We start from the raw sequence: 17,054 nt of genomic DNA, 5'->3' as shown, positions 1-17,054 counted from the left end.
GAAACCTGACTTGACAAATGGGACACGAGATTGTACTTGTTTCTTGGTTTATTTTTTTAGGGAAATTAGTCAATATTACCTACAGTCAATATTACATTGAAGTGCCTAAGATGACATTTGATGTGATTTGGCACTATATAAATACACTGAATTGAATTGAATCTGAGTGGAAAAATGTATGTGAACCTCAAGCATTATTTCAAGGATTATTCCAACATAAGAGCCTTGTCCCATCTGTGTCCCATCTGTGCACCTATTGGTGTTTCAATTGTGACTCAGATAGTACTCAAATCTATGTAGACGACAAAGTTACAGCATGAAAAATAATCCAACAAGCAATCTGCATAATGAGCTAATTGTTACGATATTCAATCTTACCATCAACTGATCCATGAAACATTCCCTTTTTTAATTTTAACTCACACAGTAATATCCTTGTGATACCATTCATTTATGAGCATGACTTTTAAAAAACAAAATACTTCCTTATCCAGGAAAATACTGTGAAAGTATTGGGAAAGTAAATCCATCCAATAACCTTAATACTGTTATCATGAATCCAAAATAGCTGCCAGTGAAACTAAGCTATTTCTACATCTATATTTCCGGCTGGTGTTAAGACCACAGTTTATGCTTAAATAAAAGTATATTTTTCAGAGGAGTGGAGAGCATCTCTGATTCACTTTTCTTCGCTGTTGTTCCTAGTTGATCAGCGGATGTGAGTCAATTGTCTTTGGAACTTAACAAAATAGCAGGTCACAACATTGCTTTAGTATCTTAAGTACCCTGCTGGCCTTGCATCTCAAAAAGCACAAGCAGTGAAGATGAGCCACGAAGGTCTTATATTGTGTGATAGTCTTGCAATTTGAGTTCAAGAAGATATTTGAATAAGTGAAATGCTTTGTGGATTGTGTACTTTTTTTTTCTTAATGCACTTTATCTTTTGAAGAGGGCAGCACCTGTAGATGTGGTTTCAGAAGAGCAGTGAAAATATGCCAAAGAAGGCTTTTAATTTTCACTGAAGGGGTTCACATGTGCCTAAGCCTTTTCACAGACTTATTTTGTTTACTATTTGTTTTTATCCCTGAAAGTTTTGAGGGCTCAAGTGTGGTGCGAGTGTGGTTAAATACTATTTATACCATATGAAATTCCTGCCATAGATTGTGTCTTCATAAAAGTAAAACAGTCTTATTTTTTAATTGTTATTTGGTAGTTTGTGCTCAGTTATTTGCACCCTCTGCATTAGACTAAGTGAAAGTAATTTGAACCTGCTAAAGTTTTATGGGTTTTCACATTTATACGAGAGAACACTGAATTTCAAAGACATTACATTTGTTTGAGGTAAGTGATAATGATAAAGGAGTGGATCATGGGTTGTTGGTTAATGAAGTTGGCTTTTTGTGATATCTTTCATTTTCTGATGTCATTATGATTATTTGCTAGCCTGGCTGACGCGTCCACAATCTCGATGAGATGGTGGTCTGGGAACTAGGTGTGCATTTTCTCGTATTTGAGGCGTGGTTTACGAATGCCTAGAGCCGTTTATTGGGCGCTACGAATGTCTATCAAATGACGTCAGGTTCTTCCCATGCTGCTTTGCGCGCGATTCATAGCCAATTGTATCACTTGTACCAGATGACGACAGAAATTCGACGAGGAAGAAGAAAAAAAAAGTAAAATAAAAGTAAACTTGCGCTCTAAGCTACTTAAATTAACAACAAAGTAGGCCTATATGCTATATTCTACATGAATTTTTATGTTGTAGAGTGTGAATTTATTTTGATAATGGAGAAATTGAGCAGCCTTGCTTTGTTGTCTACAGTAGTAGATCAACCCTCATCTTACTTTGAAGCTCCCAGCTCCCAGAAGTGACGTCAACGAAGCTTTAGCAGCAGAAAAGCTATCAGGCTTGTGTTGATGATAATAATAAACTCCTGGACTATGTACAAACTTCCAAATGCATCGTTTTGTGAGTACAGACCATATTTGTACTACTGTAGAAGTTTGGTGTCATGACATGTGATTTTAGTGTGGTAATTTTGGAGATACTGCCAGGGTCCGTCAGCGCTTGTACTAAGCTATTCGGGATAACTCAGTAACTCAACTGATGTTCAGCCAATATCGGAAAAAGTTCGGGTGGGCTACTTGGCTGGATGTCACGGTTCAAATGACCTTAGGGTGAATCTACTCCGAAACACTTTCTAAGGCTGCATCGAACGGTAACGTTGTGTCCGCTGTCATGTTGGATTAACACTCTACAAGCTTCGGTGTAGCGCATGGACGTCGTCATCGTCTTGCTGCGCGCGCCCCCCCCGTTCTGTGATTGGTTCCCAAACTCTGGCAAAAATAAGGGCGGTGGTTTCCAGGCTGACTTTGCAGTGAGAATGAAATCGAGCGCAAAGCAGCATGGGAATTCCCAGGCTAATTATTTGCGATAATTTAGTTGGCACAGATTTTGAAACATGGAAATCATTTGGCTTAGGAAGATAAAGTAAAATGAGTTGTTCTTCCTTTCTTTGGGGCTGAATCATTTCAATGATGCCCTTAATATTATCAAATATTCAGCACTGAATATGCAGTACAGGTTAAGTGAGTTGGTAATTTATGATTGTTTCAAGATAGAAGTGTGTTCCTCAGCTGTTCCCCCACAGGCATTTCTGCAAGGCATCACTGCAAGGTATTCTGAAATAGAGAATAGCAGCTGGTCTGCTGAGTGAAATCAGACATCAGAAATCTCACGTTAAACTCTTAACACTAACCAGATACTCTGGCGCTGTACAACTTCCTGACCTATAATGAACTCAGAAAAGTTAGGCCTCATTTCACTGTGGAAAAGATTGGTGGTGCTCCTTTCAAAGAAGGCCAAGAAAGAGGCCTAATTTTGCTCTTCCCATCTAATGTTGCACGTACAACCAAGTTACCAAAATTTTGTATTTTACTTATTGCCACTTCGGTGTCAAACAAGAGAAAACAAAGACTGAAAAAGCAGTTAATCTGTCTATTGCTAACATGTTTATATTTGTTTTTAATACCCTGCAGCACTTCTACTGTGTTTTTACGTACCTTTGAAAAGGCTGTTACTTTTCAAAGAAAATTTTGTTGTGGGATCTAAATCTGGGAATCTGGTGAAAACATCTCCATATGGCATTGGTTTTAACTTTAGCATGAAAGTAGTCAGTGACAAATTATTGTGTCAGCTTAGCAATTTTATATAAAAGAGGCAATCTTTGAATACTGTACATTAATGTTTTTATCTTAGTATTTAGTGGACTGGAAGAGGTCTCCCCCTGGACCTCTTCCAGTCTTCCTCTTCCAAAAACCTGGACACTTGGCATCTGATTTCCACAGTCATGATGCTAATTGATAAGCAATGTTCTGCAGGGAACCTAAAGCACAACCACATAACAGGTAAACAGCAGCTGCAGGCTAATTAACTCTGAATGAGGGGCTTAATTGTAAAAGATAAATCTCATGTTTTAGTGCAGATGAGTTCACTTGGTCAGCTGGAAATGGTGCAGGATTGTAAATCTTTTTTCTTCATTTCACATTTCTCAGAGACTCATGAGAGTGAACTTAAATAAATGTATTGTAGATAAGAGAGTGAACTCTGTTTTAGGATTACATTCTTCTTGTCAACCCTTTGTTTGGTTGACTGAGGATGAAAAAGAGTAAAAGGAATATCACTTGAATAATGGGTCTTTGATCTGTAAATACACTGGGTAATGGTTTATAAATTGTGTAATGAGACTCACGTTTGGAAAGTACATCTACTGCGTGTTATTGCCCCTTATTGCTGCTCTGAGCACCTCTCCGACTGATTTACAGCATTTCCTTTGCAGGTGATTTGCATGATCCTCAATGTTATTACTCACTTTCACTCACTCTGCACACAGTTGTTAAATCAGTCCCTGTGGTACAGTAACATGCTAAACCTTCAGTGCAACCAGACACATCCTTCTGAGCAGCAGAAATAATGTCTCTTATAGAACACAAATGCAGAAATAATTAATTAATTAATTAATTAATTAATTAATTATATTATTTAGCCCATTTTCTGCCCCTCTAGTGCTACATACATACAAATTCTTGTGACTGAGTGCTGTGTTGGCCAAGTGCTCACACATTTCTATTGCTTACAGTACCATTATAGTAACATGCAGCAGGCGTATGTGCACAGTCACAACACCGTAACTAGTCATCATGACAAATCTTAACTCAGCAGGCTATCATCTTAAACTGCATGCTAAAAAACATTTCAAAACATTTATAGTTTCATCACATAGCAGTTGGTAATAAACCAATGGACAGTTTTATCATGTTTGATTGAATCACAAATTAGCTTTTTTACAAAGAAAAGTAAAATGTTAACTTTATGTAGACTTCAGCAAGATGTGCTCTTAGTTTCACTTAGACTCCAGTCTCCACATATGGCAAAATATGTACTCATATGTACTCTTGCCATAAAAGGTTCTGCTTTTTCTTCCATCTTTCTGGTTGGCACAAATGTCCAGAGGAGGTACTGTTGTATGTTCAGGGCACATGGAGCTCAGAGCACATATTTGCTGTGAGCACTAGAGAAGGGCAAGTTCATAATAAGGAATAAGATATGAAGTGTGTGGGGGATTTCAATTGAAAGGGTCGCATGGGCGTTTGTGTATTTGAGTGAGTGTTGCATTTCTGATGAGAAGTGGCCCCACACAATGGCTGAGTTGAAGGTTGCAAGCCCTTTTAAACAGCAATAATATGCTAGGTCACCAGTGTTACCTCACATTATTTGTTGCCTTGTTAAAGCCTCTTACTCTGCAAGCAAATACAACCAAACTGTTACCTCTCTTTTATGGTCATTTAGAGTCCCAAATGAGGCTGTCTCTTTTACATTGGACGGTGTTTGAATGAGGTGTGCACGTGGCATTGTTTAGTTCACTGTATAATGAGGTTTCTCATCTTGTTTGTGTCATATTTGCTTTTCTGTGATGCCTTCCAATATTATACAGTTTTATCTGTTGGTCACAATAATTGCTTTTAAATTATATTTCAGATTTTGTGAGGTTTGAGTTCAATTTTTTTTAGCACCTACAGGGTTAGTTGTAGATACATTGACAAACTGATTGGTAGTCTTGTTTTATTCAGTCCGTATCCGTTTATGCCACCTGTTTACCAGGTGACTATAATTTAGAATCAGTATTGTGCAGTATCATGCTGTCTGTATTTGAACATCATAGCAAACCTGAGTCCTGGTGTCATTTCCAGTTTAAGAAACCCATCTTGTAGGAACCATATGCCTGCACATTGCTGACATCTGACACCCATTCTCTCCTCCTCACATGTGTTTTTCAGCACACCTTGCAATTAAGGGACTTGTAGATAAAAAAAAGAAAAAGAAAAGAGCGTGGTGGTCTATAGCAGACGTCTTCTGCAGATTACAGACAGATCCTTGCTGACACCACCATGGGACTCCCACTTTTTTTTTTCCACACACAACCACATGTCATGCATGTTTAACTTATTATGTTGACATGCAACAGAATTTCACTGCTTCAAGAATACAAAACAAATAAAAAACTAAAATTCTCTTGTGGACTGATGTTTTGGCAGCAATTTGATTTTATTCCAGATACTTGTTGAATCATTTTCTGCCTTTGTAAATTCTCTCAATGTGTGGACTAGTGTGGCACAGTAAAGTCAAAGGCCACAGTATTATGAGTAAATTACATATATATGAATACATATTGAACATTTTGACACAAAAGAAAGTGCAATCAGCAAAAGGTCACATAATTTGAGTCTTATGTCTTTACTATCAGAACTATACCAGTCATAATGTATTGTGTTAGATAAAAGTGTTGGAGCCAAAAGATGTACTGTGCATACTCTATCAGTGGAATGCCAACTAAATGAAGACTGAATAATGAGAAATGGTCAATAAACAGTAACAGATATTTGAAAATTTTATAACTTTAAGCTCAACGAGACCAAAGCAGCAGCTGCGACATGCAAAGGTTTAGGTCCAGATCTTTCTGATTTCTTAAGATATAAAAGATAACATGATTTCCATGTAAGTAAGGTTTGCACATTCCTTAAATAATCCAAGAAGGTTGCCTCATTTCCATCTGTTACAGTTTCAAAATAGCAGAAATACAAGAGGGCTCGAAGCCAAAGTTTGGGCACCCTGCATGATCAAAACTTTACAATATTTCCTTTAGAAAATGTCACACTTTGCAATTACTTTTTCTTTTACCCAACTTAGAGACTCTAAGGTCTTGTTGGGGTATTTTTTTAAATTCTTCATTGAAAAGACTTGTAGTTCTGGGAAATTCTTGAACTATGTTGCATGCACTGCTCCAAGGTTCATCAGATTATCAATTGTGTTTAATTCTGGGAACTGTGAGGGCTATGGCAAGACCTTCAGCTTGTGCCTCTAAATGGCTGTTGTGGATTTTGAGGTATAATAATAATTCTTATTCTTTTGTAGAAGCCATCATTTTTATGTTTGCAGCTTTTCCCAGAAAATCTCATTATTAATTGTAGACTATGCTGCTATTTGATTAATTCCAAAATTAAATATCGTTATCTATTGAGCATTCCTCATGTCAATGATTAAATATGTGCATTATACAGTTTCTAAAAGTACAACAAATAGTCAACTATTTACTGCAAATTGCGAATGCTAATGAACCAGGAATATTTTGAGTTGGGGTCAGCCTCACACCAGTCGCACCTTTACCCATTGCATCCCAAAAGCTCTGTCTAATCTTCATCAGTCCACATAAAACTTGTGTCAGAATTGGATGAGGCATTTGCAGGTGTCTCTGTGTGGTGTAGTGCACCGCCACTCCACAGTCTGATAAATGTTCATGAAGCTCTTTTGCAGCCACGTAAGGAATTCGATTTGCCTTTGTAAGAATTATTTGTTCTTTCTGAAAATGTTCTTTGTTTAACAGAAACTGAACTTGACCATATTTATTTTTGCTGCCATTTCTTGATTCAATTAGAAACTGAGGAAACAGCTTTCGGGCTGCATGGTGGTGTGCTGGTGCCGACTGGGGCCTTTCTTTGCGAGAGTACGTTCTCACTGCATGCGGGTACTCCAGCTTCCTCCAACAGTCAAAAACATCAATGTTAGGTTAACCGGTGATCCTAAATTGACCCTAGGTTGTTTGTTTCTGTCTGGCCCTGTGATCTGTCCAGGGTGTACCCTGCCTCTCACTTGATAGCAATTGGGACAGGCTCTACCCCCCACCCTGTGACTGTGATTGAGCGGGTATAGAAACCCACTGGATGGATGAAAACAGCCTCGTGAAAACATTTTGCCATCTTTTGTTGCCTCTCTTGCTTTGTGGGGACTAATTGTTTGATTTTCAACGTGCTTCGTGGCTGCTTTCCATCACTGCATTTTGTCAGGACATGAGTTGAGAAATACAAAAAGCCATGTGAGAGCTCAAAATTTGATGATGTACTTTTTATTTTTTTATTTTATTCTAAAATTGTTCAAGACAATCATGACTTCTCTGAATACTATTCACTGTTACATGAATTTTGTGCACATGCAGTTTGTAAGTCCAGGACTTTGTAGTGTGATGAAGCCGTGTCCAAAAGAACTGTTTAGATTACTGTATTTATAAATAAGCTGAATGCATGTGCTGTTTTAGTTCTGTTTTTAACCTCTCACGAAGTGTTGGCATGTTTTTTCCACTGGGCCAATAGCACTAAAAAAAAAGTGATTGTGTTTTCTATTAGTTTCAACTTCTTTTAACAGGCTACAGGTATTTTGGGGTATTTTCGAAGAATGAGTCAAGGAATTTGTTCCCGTTGGGATTTGACATCATCTTGATAATTGCTGTAGCAGAATCACAGACACTAGAGGTGAGGTGTGCATGAGTGTGTCTTTGTGGCAGAGAGGTATTTGGCATCTGAGACGCAGCTTTTGTTCAATGTCTCACTGATGCAAAGTGATGTGTACTAATTCTACATCTGCTCTAACCAAACAGGGCTCGAGAGTTCAGCCAAGTCCCGAAAAATCACTTCCTCGCAACTTATCTTCCCCTGCTGTCTCTCTGTGCATGGATTAAACTCCCTTTTCCCTGCAAAGTCTTTGCATTTTGAAGTGACAGAAATCTAACTGGATGTGACTTTGGGGTTTTGTATGTGTGTGTGTTTGTGTAGACTGAGATTTGGCTTGGCTGTTTAGAGGATGTGTGGCCCTGAAATGGGCCCTTGTCAAGAGGGCTCAAGCTTTGAAGACTTGATTGTAGTCTCATAGCGTAAATATCCAAACAAACAGGCAGTGGTTAAAATGTGCTGTTAGTTTGCCATGAATTTACATTCCTTGTCCTCTCTCAACTTGGTTTCCTCTCACTCTTGCATCTGATTTGTTCATTTATATTTACAGTTTTTTCTCTCTTTGTTCCTTTCTTGAATTTCCCACCCTTCTCAGTCTCTTTTTTCCTCATGATTTGTGGATTGTATTGGAATATCTGTGGTTCTGTGGGATACATTTGGAAGATGACCTTCTGACAAGTTTTTTAATCGTTTCCCCACTTTGTCGTTGTTCGCTATAAAATAAATCAGTTCCTAGATCATTTGGAACACTTAAACAGCTGCATTTACTGCACTTGTGTAACATCCTGGTATTTTATATTTATCACATCCAGTGAAAAAACTCCTAGGATGAAAGATTGAGCCCATTTTCTTGTTCTTAAGTGGCTTTAAGCGCAACAGTTTATGCATATTTGCCCAACCACTACAAAGCATGCCAGGCTTTACAAATTTGTTTTCCACAGCTGTTCTGCATAACAGCGCCACACTATCATGCACAAGTGAAAGTCTGGTGAAGGGAATCTATTCATAATTCAAAGAAACAACAAGGCACCTGGAATGGCGTTGTCAGATATAACAAATTGTGGTGGAAAAAAGTTGAATTTGTATCTGCTTACGGAGGTTGACTGCATTATACATACTGCAGGAGCCGCTGAGTGTGGGGTAATAGGATATATGATGGATGGCCAAGCCGCACGGTCTCCCATCCCTCTGGGTTATTCATCTGTTTATCTGCTTATTTATTTATTCTTTCACCCAGAGAGACCCTCACAAACACAAGATTTGCCTAAGGTGCATTAAGGGGGAAAAAAAAGCTGAGTGTTGGCCAATATGGAAATGGTGTTGTGCAGTCTGATATCTGGAAGGCCTCTGTTGTACATGTGGCGGGTTTAGTAATGTCTGTGTGGATCTTCAGTGGCGATGCTAATGGTTTAAAGTGGTCTGCTGTTTGTCGAGTTTCAGTTGAAGTAGAGAACACGGCAATCAGTTACTCAGTGAGGAAAGTTTTTTTTATTCCTTAAGTCATCAGATGGTGTTGTACATGAGCATGTTCATATTTTCAGTGAATTTTGAACTGAACAAGGCTGAACAAAGACTTTTAATTGTGAAGTGAGTGTTACTCACTCTTGTGACACGGAGTCTTACTTTCAAAGGAGAACGGTGCTAAGTTGATAGCTAATAGCTAATGTAGTGTGGTTTGCCTCCATGACTCAACAGAACTACATAATGGAGCAACATTTCTCTTTGTTGAGTTAAAAATATAACACTTCCATCCTACACAGATAGACTCTCATAGTAACTTATCTATGTTGGCTATATGGCTGGTGCTTTACTACTCATGTATGACGAGCAAATTAGTGCCATGGAAATGGGACATTGTATGATCAAGGTTTGGTGTTTCTGAATAAATTGCCAGTGTTGAAACCTCCGACCTCTGAATCTGTTAACTCAATTTGTAAACTTAGGTAAGCTAGCTGCAAGTTGCTAGCTCTCCACTGATGCCCACTCTACATGACCACCTGTACACAAGATCTGGATGCAGCACATGTGAGCGAACTCTCACGGAAGCCACCAGACTTTGCAATGATTTCTCACGGTGTGTTTGTTTTAAAGGTGCTCTTTGTCAAAAAAATCTAAAACATCAAATATATGTTGACTGAAATCTGCCACTTTCATTTTTAAAGTTTGTGTTGTAAACTTTACAGATGGAGCTTATGTTGTAATTCCAACTTTTGTCAGCTTAAAGGGAATGTATTTTTTTCTCCCAAAAAGGCAGAACCTACAAGAGAAAAGAGCTACAGTATTGATATGTTTGCTACCATGTTTGTGCAAAAATGAGGATTTTTCAGGAAAGATAAGAGGAGCCAGTAGAAATAAACCGGCAACAAAATTAATGAAGAAGATTTTATATTGTTTTATTTATTGTTTACTTATTGCATGCACTGATCAGCTTAGATTGCCAATGTTCCAGAACTTTATAGCGCTATGTATCATATAAAGATTACAATTCAGATGAGCTCACAACAGTAAGAAATTAACATAGTTCATTTTGGGATTGTGAATTTATTTCAAATGGTGAATTAACTGTGAACATGAACTAGTTCATTTTACTATCTGCGAACTGAACTTTGAATTAATTCCTGCGAAGTTTGAACTTGCGTAATGCGGAGTATCTAACAGAAATAAACAGGGAGATTTTTTGCGATCTTAAGTCGGGACACATTACAAGCACATTACAGTCTATCTAGGACATTTGATATATAGATGTACAATTAAAACCAGACAAGACTGATTTAAACCCAGGTACTTTAAAATGTATGACATATATTTAAAGAATATTTGATTGATACAATTCAGCAGCCGTCAGCCAACCAACCAACATAAAACTACATCTTCGGGGAGTCCTGTGGCATGAGTTAGCAGCCACCACATGTAATCGTCAGCTAACTGCCTTTTATGTTTAAACCCTGTCACTGCTTCACTATCAAGCGTGTCATTCAGAGACCTGCATGTGCCCTGGGGCAGGTCATCTCCCCTGGGCCAGGCTGTCTCACAGCCCAACCCCCCCATCCCACGCCATCACCCCTTTTTCTGCAAAGAGGGACACTGTGCTCTGTATATGTGAATATGCAATTTACAAGACTGCTTTATACAATAACTTAATGTAGAAATAGATTTATATAAATAACATGGATGTTTTATCCCTGTTTTCTTGTCTTATATGAAATTATTGTTTGGACAAGTGCATTTACATACAAAGCAAGCATACCGAGCTTTTATTCAATTCTTAATATGGTACCAAGGCATTCACCACTGCTTCCATCATGCAGCTCCAAACAGCACCTCTAAACCAATATCAGCACCTCCACCCCCTCCCCCAGAACATTTTTCCATCATCCTCATCTCAACAGCCCATGGCAACGACATAGCCTGCAGCTTTCGACAAAGCAAAGTGGGGAAAAGGGAGAGAGGAACGCAGTAAGACGTGGTAGTGGTGGGGGGTTAGGTTGTAGATCAGGGCAGGGAGGATGGCGGCGCGACCAGGAGGTGACAGGGGAATAACATCCCTTTCTCCTCAATCGACAGGGACCATAACTCCTGCCTCTCCAGGGACAGATTGAGAAAGGCAATAGCCCAAGGGGCTGTGAAGCACGGATGCTTAGGAGAATTGAAAGTTAAAAGAAAAACGCAGTTTGCCAAGCCGCTGCTACTGATTGAGCCAGAGGCACCATTCGTAGCCACTGGAATTTCTTCCTATTTCTTATGATTTTGAAAGGCGATATAGGCCCAAGGGGAATATTGTCCATGTTGATTTTCAGACAGTGAATCTCCGTGGGTTAATGTTGAATATTGGCCCACAGAGTTTTCTGCAGTGATCCTGGTGAATGTAAATGAAGCAAACATTTTCCATTTTGATTTACTGTCTTTGTCGGGCTAAATTTGCCCACATGGTTTTTTTTTGGTAGGAAAGGTTGATGAGAGATGCACGTATAGCCAGTAAAACCCCATAATTGTTTGGATGCAGTAGTAATGGAATATCTTCTCTTGTCAAAAGTCTGAGAAAAGAAAAAACACAACAATTTATTTTTCCTTGCACCACTGTAAATTATGGCATTGTTCCGAATCTTGAACAGACTTAATGCAATTAAGTTTATATAGTGTTGCCTGTCTGAGCTGTCCAGGACACTGGATATTTTTTTTATCCAGGTTGAATTAAGGTTAAATAATAATCATAATAGTAGTATTAGCAGGAAAAACAATACAGTATCGTTACAGTTTTACACAGATACTTTTGAAAGCATAAATATCTTGGTGCCCCTTTACCTAAAAGCACCTTCCGGTTAAGTTTACCCCCCCATGAATTAACATTTAAATAAGGATCACCATGTCCTGCAGATTACCTCAATGTTGCGTGACCAGCATTTTTTTTCTTCAAATTCTTTTTAGAGTAGCATCATCTTTTTCAGGCCACCATCAACCTACAAATCAAGTTTGTTTATTTTTATGTCCCATATGAATTATATAACCCAAATGACTCTAATCTCTGCTGCTCTCACTGGTTTAATATCTACTTTTAAAAAACTTCTTTCTGTTTTTTTCTCTTTCTCTATTCCTCCCCAGAAATGCAATCCTGTCTCATCCTTATTCTTCCCAGTGCCCTCTCTGATTCTTCACCATTCCTACTTTGCTTCCACAGTAATAATCCTACACTTGTTGGGGGTGGGTGGTTGGGCAGTAGAGTAGGAGCAAGTGCGTAGCAGCTTTTATAGCCTGATCAATTTTACAGTGGCTTATTGAATAGCTTTTAATGCCCCCTTTTATTTTCAGTTGTAACCCGCAGACTAGTTCGCCCCTCCAGGGCTGATGTGATGACTCGTTATAGAGAGAGAGATAGAGAGAGACAATAAATTTTAATACATTGTCTTTGGAAAATTACACATGTTTAATCATTGATTTTTACTGGCCCATCACGGTAACATTATTCAAGCTGGTGAGGCTAGGCTTGTAAAAGAAAAGAGGTTCAATTAGTAATGACATTTTAAAGACTGAACTTGGCAATATAAATGTTTGCATAACCAACATTTTTTGTCTAATGTACAGTTTATTGATTGGGACTGTAACTTTTGTATCTATTGACGATTTTTTTTTTACAGTAACCATTTAAACCCTATTCTGTTGAAGTGGGCCTTCCACCAGTTATTATACCTTCCTTTTTTTCTATAAGATTTACTGTTAACTGCATCTTTTGAAATAGGAATAATTGCTTTTGTACAGCAAATAATTATTTGATCATCAAGCTTGCTTTGCTGTCATTAGCTTTGGCAAAACCCCAAAAAGCTCTGCAGGGTTGAATACATTACTGTATGATTTTCTTACAATGCACTTCCTTTCCTATTTTGCACATTTCTTTGCCCCCAACCTGACCTTGATCTTCTTATCCCCCTTATCTCTTTTAACATTCAGAATTCCTATGATAAAGAAAAAACGATGCAGAATTTGACTTTCGATGTATAAAACAACACCAATTAAGGGAAAAAAAAATTATAAAGGAAATCTCTCCTAATGTACTCCTAATGCAATGGTTTGGTTTATTATATTCTCTGTCACATTCGTTGGGATTTCAGCTCAGCTACTAAAGTGCAAGAAAGGTGAAATTTGAATGTGCTTGCATCAAGATTTATCGACTGCATATAAAAAAAAAAAGTATACCAGGATCATTAAGTCCAACTTTACTGCCATCAAGCTGATGAAAGCCTCCATACACAAAAATTCCATAATACTTGATGTGTGTGCTTGTGTGTATAAGAGATGTGATAAGGTAGATTGATTTCTAATATAAACGGTAGAGGTGTCTACTGACATCCGCCTAGCAGTGCCCTCTGTGTCCCTGTCCTCTGTGTGTGTGTTCAATGGGTGATAGAAGTTTCTTCTGTGCTGCATTAGAAAATTGCATATTTTTATATATTTCGGTGTTCTCATTTCTTTTCTTTTCATCTATCTTGTGTAATGCGAATAAGGTTTTTGAACATGTGTGTTTATGAGCGCTTTGTGACAGTGACTTTGAGTGACTAAGGGCTCACTTAGGGAGTAGTTAGTGGAGCTTGCAGCTTGCATGTATGTCCAAAAATCTCTGCAGCTACGTTCGTCTCACCGTCCATCTCCCTCACATGCACACTCACACAAAACATACACTCTTAAAAACACATGCTGGGGCAGGTTAGCCCTCCTCTACACCAGCACCTGCTCCGCTGAAGGTGAAAGAAGTGCTCACTTGAGCTCATTGAAAAGTAGATGTGACAGTAAATTTTTCAGGCCCTTGTGAGATGGGAGATCTTGTTATAGCAGTCAGGATGGGGGTCAGGGCAGTGGCTGCTTGATGATTGAGGAAAAGAGAAGTAAATTCATTCTGCTTCGGGCACTTTGTCAAATGCCAGTAGCTTACCGTTGAAAGCCACTCACCCATCACCGTGTTACGGCCCCAGAGGTCACATCCACCACCATAAATCTGCCTCGCCTCCTCGCCTGCTAAACCTATTGCCTTACTCCGACTGAGCGCGGGCAGGGAGAGATGCTGCAGTTGCTGCTGCTGCTGCTGCTGCCGCTCATAGTCACTCAACTGAAAAAAAGAAGACAGAGGGGGCAATATAGATTCTCCTTTTTGATGCTGCTGATGTTGTAAGAGTTGGACACTGGGTGTGCTGTTACACAGGGGAGATGTGTCCGTTTGGACGAATGATTCTGTGTGTTTGTGTAGATTTTAAGTACGATGGTTTATTTATGAGAATGGATACTTTTGTGTGCGTCAAGACAGGGAACGGCACAGTTGCATTAACATTTTGTAATTAGGAGTCACAATTTTCTTATTAGGTGTGTTTGTGCGTTTCAAAGCTGAACTTGTGCAGTTGTCTTTTAAATCCAAGGAAGTGGGGATTTTTATGGTTTTTAAAAGTATTTCAAAAACACTAGATTGGATACAATCATCACAGGAGCAGAAATGGTATAGCAAGGGAAGGTTAGAAGGCTGAGTCAGCATTCCCTCCATCACCTCAAACTCAAACTGGTTCTCGTCCAGCACCAGTCATGCCCCCTCTAAACCTGCTCTCTCTGATCACTTTCCTCTGCCCACTGAGTTTCACCTTCACTAAAACATTGTTTAGGTTCCTTCCTTCTGCTAAAGGTTCCCAGGCCTGTCAGGGCATTGATATAAGACGTATTAGAGTGTCCTTTGGTGTCTGGCTTCAGATCCTTTGGGTGCTGTGGGTTGCGGGTAGGGGTGTCTGTGTGTCAGGTTTACTGTAGTGAATCCCATAGCTGCTTGATTGGATTTGAATCAGGGGAGTTTAGAGGCCCAGGTCAAAACCTTAAGCTGTTTGTCATGTTCCTTGATCTGCTGCTGGTGGGGCACTCCGTCCAGCTGGGAGAGGCCGCTGCCATCAGGGAGGGCTGTAACTATGCACGTGCTTGGTTTTTTAAACAATGTTTATTTGGCAAAGTAACATCCTTATTAAATCATCTGCAGGTTACAGCCCATTAGGGTGTTTTGTCAGCCTGCAAAACCAGATTTTTCAAATAATTGACAGTAACCATTATATTAAAGATTTAAGACTTGATATTGTGATAATGATTTTTACAATGACATTTTTAATCCTTAATAATTATCTACTGAAAATCTGATACAGTCTCAGTTGTTAGCTGGAAAAAATGGTATCATCATTTTAACAGTTTTTGACTCATGTAAGTTTGTAAATTTGCATTTTTTACCCCAAAAATTACTTTGCTCCATCTACCAAAGAACATCCTCTGATTTTTGATTCAATATTGGCAAAGGCACACAGGGAAATGATTTGGGAGAAGAAATGCACACCTGTCCCGTTTAAGTGCATTTTCAAAATGCTACTCAGAGACAATGTAACACTCCAGCAAAAAGGGAGGGTGTTGATGACAGACAAAGATATGAGAAAATGACAAAATAATGCAAAGAAAAATGCAAATTAAATAAAACATGTTGAATAAAAGAGGTTTTACATATAGAAGTCTACACAAAGCTACATTTAGCAACAAAAGTAATTGATTTACATACTTTTTTTTCGATGAACACAGCAAAATAATGTTGAGAACTTCAGGAGTATGTTGAGAAACTCCAACATTATTGCAGTGTTATCCTTCTGTATTAGCAGCAACATGAATCATCACAGCGGTAGTTTATTTGTGAACTATAGTTAGTTTCTAAGTTTGTTTTAGTGAATAATGAAAAATGAAAAAACCTTAAAAAACACAAAAGGTGGCAACCACCACAGTAAGTCATGAAACAAGTTTAGATATTTTTAAAAAAATCTTTTTTACTGTGAGATAAAACATTGCGTGACATGCAACAGAATAATCTACTTTCATCCTGCAACTGTAGTGTTTCAAATTATGTCAAACTGTTAAATGACAAAAAATAAGCATTTTATATTTATTATTTTTTTCATTTGGTTAGGGCTGCACTTTGGCGTGGTGGCTAGCACTGTTGCCTCACAGCAAGAACGTTCCTCGCAGCATTGAATCTCAACTGGACCCTCTATGTGGATTTTGCACATTCTCCCTATGCATGCTGGGATTCTCTGCGGGATCTCCAGCTTCCTTCCACAGTCCAAACACATTCATATTTGGTAATTGGTGATCCTAAATCAACCTTGTTGTCGCAAGGCTGACATACAGACCAGACCGGACCGGCGGCCTCTCTGTATCCTGCCTTTCAGCGAGTGGTCGCTGGGGTAGGCTGCAGTTCACCCATGACCCTGACTTGGATTAAGTGGGTATGGAAAATCGATAGATGTATATTGAAATGGTTCCATATGCTAACATTTTTCTAGGATGGTGGTAGAAGACTAAAGTCAGAAGTAGGAAAGATGATCTGGGTCTGGAGTAGATATCTGTGTGTTTGTATGAGTGTGTGCTGATTTTTGCACATATGCCTTTCCATACTGATTTTGAGTGATTGTTCCTTTTAGAAGTTTGTCATCACGCACCATAATTACACAACTATATGTGATCATATGCATTCAGTTGTCTATGTGTGGGTGTGTGTATTTGTTTGTGTGTATGCGTGCACACTCCTTCCAAACTTGTAGTATGTAACTGCCAGCCTGCTTTCAATATAGCCTTGTATTAAGTGGTGATTATCCTGCCTGCATCTGGCTTTTTTCAGCGATTTAATGGAAGTTGGAGAAGCCAGAGGCATACTAAGAAGAAAA

The 17,054-nt window shown here is 38.7% G+C and overlaps 1 protein-coding gene across 2 annotated transcripts in view; it reads left to right on the top strand.

Annotated features, from left to right (window-relative positions):
- LOC142400569 (adhesion G protein-coupled receptor D2) overlaps positions 1-17,054 on the top strand; it is a 93,417-nt gene that overhangs the window by 50,109 nt on the left and 26,254 nt on the right. The window lies entirely within an intron of this gene.

Source organism: Odontesthes bonariensis, chromosome 15, assembly GCF_027942865.1.
Source record: "Odontesthes bonariensis isolate fOdoBon6 chromosome 15, fOdoBon6.hap1, whole genome shotgun sequence".
NCBI lineage: Eukaryota > Metazoa > Chordata > Actinopteri > Atheriniformes > Atherinopsidae > Odontesthes > Odontesthes bonariensis.
This window is presented reverse-complemented; position numbering and strand designations above follow the sequence as displayed.